The sequence below is a fragment of the Arvicanthis niloticus genome, chromosome 4 (genome assembly GCF_011762505.2).
Source record: "Arvicanthis niloticus isolate mArvNil1 chromosome 4, mArvNil1.pat.X, whole genome shotgun sequence".
Classification (NCBI taxonomy): domain Eukaryota; kingdom Metazoa; phylum Chordata; class Mammalia; order Rodentia; family Muridae; genus Arvicanthis; species Arvicanthis niloticus.
Window position 1 is genome coordinate 66,545,633 of NC_047661.1, and position 7,671 is coordinate 66,553,303.

Below are 7,671 nucleotides of genomic sequence, written 5' to 3' on the forward strand. Positions count from 1 at the left end.
TTCAGAACAGCATCATTAGTTGCCATGTTCCCCAGAATTGGCAGAAAAGCATGAAGCTGTGAACTGCAGCTCTTGAGCAGCTCAGCCAGGTGTTGGAAGGAACTTTTTTTTAAAAAAATAGAACCACAATTAACTAACGACAAAACAGATAAATTTTCATTTTACTATGTGTCCATTTCCTCATTTGTAAGCTGGAAATATTAATATCTGTTTTATAGGGACTTAGTGATGGTTTAAGAGACCATGCACATAAAGTGCACAGTGTGGTGGTAGATACAAACTGTCAACAAATGTTACCTGTTTCTGTCTTTTTATTCTTAAGATCTATCTATCTATCTATCTATCTATCTATCTATCTATCTATCTATTATGTATGCAGTGTTCTGTCTGCATATATATGCCAGATCTCATTATAGATGGTTGTGAGCCACCACATGGTTGCTGGGAATTGAACTCAGTACCTATGGAAAAGCAGTCAGTGCCCTCAACCTCTAAATCATCTCTCCAGCCCCTGGCTGTGTCTGTCTTATGTACCATGGCCAAATAAAGTCTTTGTTTCTGTCTTGTCAGAAAGTTCCTAAAGTTCTTGGGATTTTCTGACTGACAAAGATGATGTAAAGTGATTTAAAAAAAAAGACTTCTATGACTCTCCATGGGCTCCTGGATAGACTCAGAGAGGGAGTGAGTCACTAAAAATCCAACACATGATTAAAGGCTTGGGAATTTTAGTTCTGTGATGCTGAGAGAGGAACTAGAGACAAAATTGATCACAAATAGCAAATGCCATGTAAATCTTGCCATGTAAATCTTTTGTGGGGGGAGGATTTAAGTCTTTTTTAAAAATCATGGTTACTATAAAAATGTTGTTGTAAATATTTTTAATGAAAACATTTGAGTACAATATATTTTGATCACACTTTTTCCTCCCTCAATGCCCCCCAGATCTTTCTGACCTTCTTACCCACCCTACTTTATAGTCCTTCTCTCCTTTGGAGATCTTCTCATCACCATGAGCTACTTATTAGTACCTAACTGCTATGGCTATTCAGGTTATACATACTGACGTCATAAAGCTACCTTTAACATGAAAATTAAAATGTCTAATATTTGTCTTTTGGGGTCTAGTTACCTAACTCAGGATGATTTTTTTTAAGCTTCATCCATTTACTTGTGAATGTTCTTTCATTTTTCTTAACAGCTAAATAATATTCCATTCTGTAAATACACCACATTTTCATTATCCAATCATCAATAGATGTGCATCTAAGCTGTTTCCAATTTCTGGCTGTCATCAATAGAGAAACAACGAAGATGGCTAAGCAAGAATCTCTGAAGTAGGCTGTAGAATCCTTTGTGTATACGCCCAAGGGTGTCAAAGCTGGATATTGAAGTTAATGTGTTTCTTAGTTTGGGTTTTACTGCTGTGAACAGACACCATGACCAAGGCAACTCAGAAAAACATTTAATTGGGGCTGGCTTACACAGGTTCAGAGGTTCAGTTCATTATCATCAAGACTGGAGCATGGCCTCTTCCGGTCCCAGGCGCTGCGGAAGCCACAGCTTACCGTGCAGACATGGCCAAGTCCAAGAACCACACCACACACAACCAGTCCCGCAAATGGCACAGAAATGGCATCAAGAAACCCCGGTCACAAAGATACGAATCTCTTAAGGGGGTTGACCCCAAATTCCTGAGGAACATGCGCTTTGCCAAGAAGCACAACAAGAAAGGCCTGAAGAAGATGCAGGCCAACAATGCAAAGGCAGTGAGTGCACGAGCAGAGGCCATCAAGGCCCTGGTGAAGCCTCAGGTCACCAAGCCCAAGATGCCAAAGGGCCCCAGCTGCAAACTCAGCCGCCTGGCTTTCATCGCTCACCCCAAGCTTGGGAAGCGGATTCGAAGCTACATGGCCAAGGGTCGTAGGCTCTGCCAACCAAAGCCCAAGGTTCAAACCAAGGCAGAGGCCAAAGCTCCAGCTAAGGCCCAGGCCAAAGCTCCAGCCCAGGCTCCTAAAGGTGCCCAGGCCCCTGTGAAGGCCCCATAGAAAAGGCTCCTGCCAGTGTGAAGACAGATGGACTGCCATGACACACCTACCCACACACTATTTGCAGATGACCAGTGTCCTAGGCTGTTTTTACAAATAAACTCGAGGCAAGATCTGTTAAAAAAAAAAAAAAAAAAAAAAAAAAAGACTGGAGCATGGCAACATCCAGGCAGGTTTGGTGCAGGAGGAGCTGAGAGTTCTACATCATCATCTGAAGGCTACTAACAGACACTGGTTTCCAGACAGCTAGGACTATGGTCTTAAAGCCCACATCTACAGTGACACCCCTACTCCAACAAGGCCACACCTTCAAATAGTGCCACTCTCTGGGCCAAGCATAGTCACACCATGACAATACATTTCCAGTTTTCTGGGAATCGGTCACACTGACTTCTATCGTGTTTGCACAGTTTGTATTCCCACTACCTTTAGGCAAGTGTATCTTCCCTTCCCCTACATCCTCAGCAGTGGGAGCTGTCATTGGTTTTATTGATCCTGGCCATTCTGACAGGTTTAAGATGAAATCTCAAAGTAGTTCTGATGTACATTTTCCTGATGACTAAAGGCATTGACCATTTTCTTTAAGTGTTTGTCAGCCACTGTGCTTCATCCTTCGAGAACTCTCTGTTGGGTTTTGTTGCTCTGTTTTAATTGAATCAGTTCTTGTCTTGACATCTAGTTTTTTGTTTGTTGGTTTGGGTTTTTTTTTTTTTTTTGTAGTTCTTTATATATTTTAGATAGTAACCCCTTGTCTGTCTGCATTCTGCTGCTTTGTGTGAATGAGTGTCCTTTGCTATACAGAAGCTTTTCAGTTTCATGAGGTCCCATTTACTAACTGTTGGTCTTAGTACCTGGGCTATCAGTGTCCTCTTCAGTTAGCCTTTTTCTGTGACAATAAGTTCAAGACTATTGCTCACTTTCTTTTCTGTAAGATTCGGCCTCATGTTGAAATCCTTGATCCATTTGGGGCTGTTTTGTACAGAATGATAGTCACAGATCCATTTGTGTTCTGCTTGCAGCCATCCAGTTTGATCAGTGCCATATGCTAAAGTCTTTTTTTTTCAGTGTATATTTCTGGCTTCTTTGTCAGAAAGTCAGGTATCTATACGTGTATGGATTTATGTCTGGATTTCTTTTCCATCTGTTTGCCATCTGTATATGTAAAGGCTACTGATTATTGAATGTGAATTTTGTATCATGCTATTTTGCTGAAAGTGTTTATCAGCTGTAGAAATTCCCCTTTTTAGGATCCTTTATGTATAGGATAATATCATCTGCAAATAAAGATACCATGACTTCCTCCTTTCCTATTTGTATCACCTTGATCACCTTTAGCTGTCTAACTTCTCTAGCTAAAACTTCAAACATAGAGATGGTGGATATATTTGGTGGACTTTAGTGAAACTACTTTGGGTTTCTCTCTGTGTAGGTTGATATTTGAGTATGACTTTGCTATGTATATCTTTTATAATGTTTAGGTATGCCCTGTGTATCCTTAGTCGCTCTAGAATTTTATCATAAAGGGGTGTTGGATTTTATCAAAGGTCTTTTATGATCTAATGAAATGACAGTGTGAGTTTTTATCTTTCTATCTGTTTCTGGTGGTAGATTACACTTACCGTTTCATGTTTGTTGAAATATCCCTGCATCTCTCAGATGGAGCATACTTGCTGGTAGACAAGTTTTGGATATGTTCTTGGATTTGGTTTGCAAGTATTTTATTGAGATTTTTGAATGAAGACTGATCTGTAACTTTGTTTCTTTGTTTGGTCCTTGTATGACTTGGTATCAAGGTAACTGTGGCCATCTTAAAAGAATCAGCTAGTGGTTCTTCAGTTTCTATTTTGTGGAATGTTTTGATGAATATTGGCATTAATTCTTCTTGGAAAGTCAGGGAGAATTCAGTGCTGAATCCATCTGTTCCTGAGCTCCTTTTAATTCACTAGGATTAGTGGGTCTGTTTAAAATTCTTATATGATATTTATTTAACTTTGATAGGCCTTATATATGGAGAAATTTATTTATTTATTTTTTGGTTGTGTTTTGTTTTGTTTTCCAGTTTGGTGGAGTAAGCGTTTCAGAGTATGTCTTTATAATTCCCTGGAATCCCTCAGTATCTGTTGTGATGTTGCCCTTTTATCTAATCTGGATCTTCTCTCTTTACCTTTTAGTTAATTTTGCTAAGGTTTTGTCAATCTCATTGATTTTTTTCAAAGAACCAAATGTTTCATTGATTCTTCATATTAGTGTGTGTGTGTGTGTGTGTGTGTGTGTGTGAGAGAGAGAGAGAGAGAGAGAGAGAGAGAGAGAGAGAGAGAGATGGAGGGATGAAGGGAAGGTTTATTTTCTTGGTTTCAGTACTCAATATGATAACTTTTTGTCATGTATTCCTTTTCTGTGTTATTTTTCATTGTTATCCTATAGCTTCCTTCCTGGTGTGCCCTTAAGTTATTAACATGAAATCTCTCCAATGTTTTTATGTAGGCACTTTGTGCTAATGAACTGACCCTTTCAAACCACTTTCATTTTGTACCATAGGTTTGGTTATATTGCGTCTTCATTGTCATTCAATTCTAAAATGTTTTAAAATTTTCTTCCTAGTTTCTGTCTTGGCCCATTTTTTTACTCTGTAGTGAGTTGTTCAGTTTCCATGAGTTTGCTGTTTGCTGTTGTTTGTGTTGTTGCTGATACTCAGCTTTAATCCATGGTTGTCATTTAGGATGCAGCACTTATTTCAGTTTCTTCTTTTTTTTCTTTAATCTGTTGAAACTTGCTTTGTGCCCCGGGAAGTTTGGGCGAGGGTCATTGCTTAGGGCCATCCTACTATGGAATCCTTATTGCCCTAGACCATCCCACTGTCATAACCTTATTGCCCTAGACCATCCCACTGTCATAGCCAGTTCCAAGGAAATGCCAGACGTTCTTTAGGTTCCTGGGACCTGAGACCTGTGAATGTCCTTTCTTAACCTTGTACTGACTAGACTTTCTAAAACAGCAGGTAATTTCCTGGGCTTGGCTCCCGGCATTTGCTCCCTTTTAACAATTTTAAAGGAGGCTGGCAGGCGAATGCGGACATTAAGAAATCTCATTGGCAGATAAATGGGCATTGACCAGAGGGGGAAAGCATTGACCTGATCCTCCCAGTATCATTTGTAATGATGTCTTTTGGGGGAGGAGAGGGTTATTTGTCTCATGGGCCATGTAGGATGTCGAGGGTCCTAGTCGGCTCCTTTGAGACACAAGAAATCAACACCAACCTCTATGCAATCAGGTTTGCTTTTCAGGGGACTCAGAAGCGGATAATTTGGGTCCTCCCCCTGTGGTACCTCATCACGCACCCCTTGCAGGTACCCACGTTGTGTCCGTGCCATGCCGAACCAACGTGCATAGATCTGAGTTCTATGCAGCTCCTAAAGGAGATATGTCATTGCAAGGCTCAGCCAAGCCTCTATCAGCCGAATCAAGTCTATGATAATGTACTTTTAGATGCCAAGAAGTCAATTTGTTGTTTTATAAAGCCAGTGAGTCTGTTAAAGGCCCATGGGTGGAAAGCGGAAAGGCGAAAGGGACTGATCACAGGGCCCAGGATGGAAGGGAGAAGGGTAGTAAGCCAAGGAGAGGCAGAAAACTAGTTTTTCTTGTTCTCACTGTTTCTTCTGACATTCTAATCTCTTTCTGATCTTGATCACACTATCTCTACCCCAGTTTAGTCAGTCAGTATAAAAACAGCATTCCTCCTTGGGGGGTGGCATAGAGCCCCCCTTGCTGAAGGAAAAGCAGATGAGAGATTTTTCTCTGATGCCAATCTCTAGCTGTTCGATGTCCTTGTCAATGGCCCGTCAAGGTTCTGAGTAGTACAAGTCCCGAGGCCTGCATCAGGGTCAGAACTTCCAACAGTGGATACCATGGGTGGCTCATTTTTATCTGGAAAGGAAAAAGAAGGGAATTCTCAGGGAGATTTCTCTTCCCTGGATTTCAATTGTTATCCATTTTATCTACAGTTGGCTCTGGCTTTGTGGAGGTATCTGTTTGTTCCTCCAATCTTTCTAGTAGCCATCTAGCCATGCCTTCTTTGGTATCAAACAGACATATCGATCCTCGGCCCCATGTGAGAACTGAATCTAGGCCGTTCCATTTAAAGGTAAAAAGGTCCTTCCATATAACTATAACTGTGGCATAATTTTTATTAGTCTCAGGGTGCCAGAGGTGATCAGCAGCAGATTTGCCATGAGCATCCAGATTTAGAAAATTGAGAACAGCAAGGCATGATGGAGAATATTTCTAGGAGACCCCTTCTGGGGGTATAACTCCCAATCTTTGGTTTTTTAAAAGCCAGTTTTTTGTTTTTTTTTTTTGAGTTTCTTGCAAAACCAGGGCAGAAGCAACAGTAGCTGCTCCTTCCACACTCAGAGAGTTATGAAGATATTATTTTAAAGTTCCACGATACCTGTTTCACAATATCTTATCCTTGAAGATTATAAAGAATCCCAGTAATATGGGTAATATTAAATTGTCAACAAAACATCTCAAATGTCTGACTGCAATAGCCAGTTCCATATTCTCTCTTAATCTGATATGGGACACCAAGCATAGAAAGATAATGTAGGCAGTAACTAATTACATTTTTAGTTGCTTCTCCTCTTAAAACAGTTGCAACTAGAAAGCCTGAAAAGGTGTCAATTCACATGTACATGTTTTAATTTTCCAAAATCAGAAATGAGTAACATCCACTTGCTATAATTGATTATGTATAAGTCCTCAAGGATTAACACCATTATGAAAAAATTGAGGACACAGAGAACAAGTTTTTGCAATTTGACTTGCACACTCTCTAGAAATATCAAATTATTGTCTCAAGGTATTACTATTTTGATGATATAAAGAATAAGATTGTTTGGCCAATTGTTACTGTGAGGTTTATAATCTGCCTGGTATACAAATCTGCTGTGGCATTGCCGTGGGGTCCAGGCAACCCAACATGAGCTCTTAAATGTCTTATAAAGATAAGAAAAAGTACATGTTTCTTAAATTAAGCTGTATTTGTAAAATTTGAGAATTAGCAATATCTTAAAAAGGAACAACTTTAAGCAATTATAAACCATGAGCTATAATATACTGGCTATGAGTATACAAATTAAAAGCTTGATTTTTCAACATTTCAAACAGTGGCTACAGCACATAATTCAATTATTTCTGCTGAAGCAGGGGAAACTTATGAAAATGAACATGTGATCCAATTATATATATAGTCTTCTCATTAGGTGAGCTGTCTGTAAATATTTTCTGCCTTTGAATATTTTCTGGAGCAACAAGCACTCCCAAAAATTTAAAGTTCGTTGTATGAGCACAAAGGCTTGCATTAAAATTCCTTCAGAGAGATCAACTAATAAAATACCATGCAATGAACAATATACACTGAAAGATTCAAACTCTTAACTTTTTGTATTAAAACAACAGCAAATTTTGTACATAATATCTAATGATTTCACTTCATGGGCTCTCAAAAATTATAAGCATACTTACTGAGTGCAAACCCCTCACCTTCACCAGGATGTAAAGAAACGGTATAAAAACACTGTTCTAAATTTATAATAATTCTATATGCATTTTTTTTAGAATGGCAGCT

The 7,671-nt window shown here is 39.3% G+C and overlaps 1 pseudogene; it reads left to right on the top strand.

The window, feature by feature from the left end:
* Positions 1–1,536: 1,536 nt before the first annotated feature.
* On the top strand, positions 1,537–2,148 carry LOC117707302 (large ribosomal subunit protein eL29 pseudogene; annotated as a pseudogene).
* Positions 2,149–7,671: the final 5,523 nt, after the last annotated feature.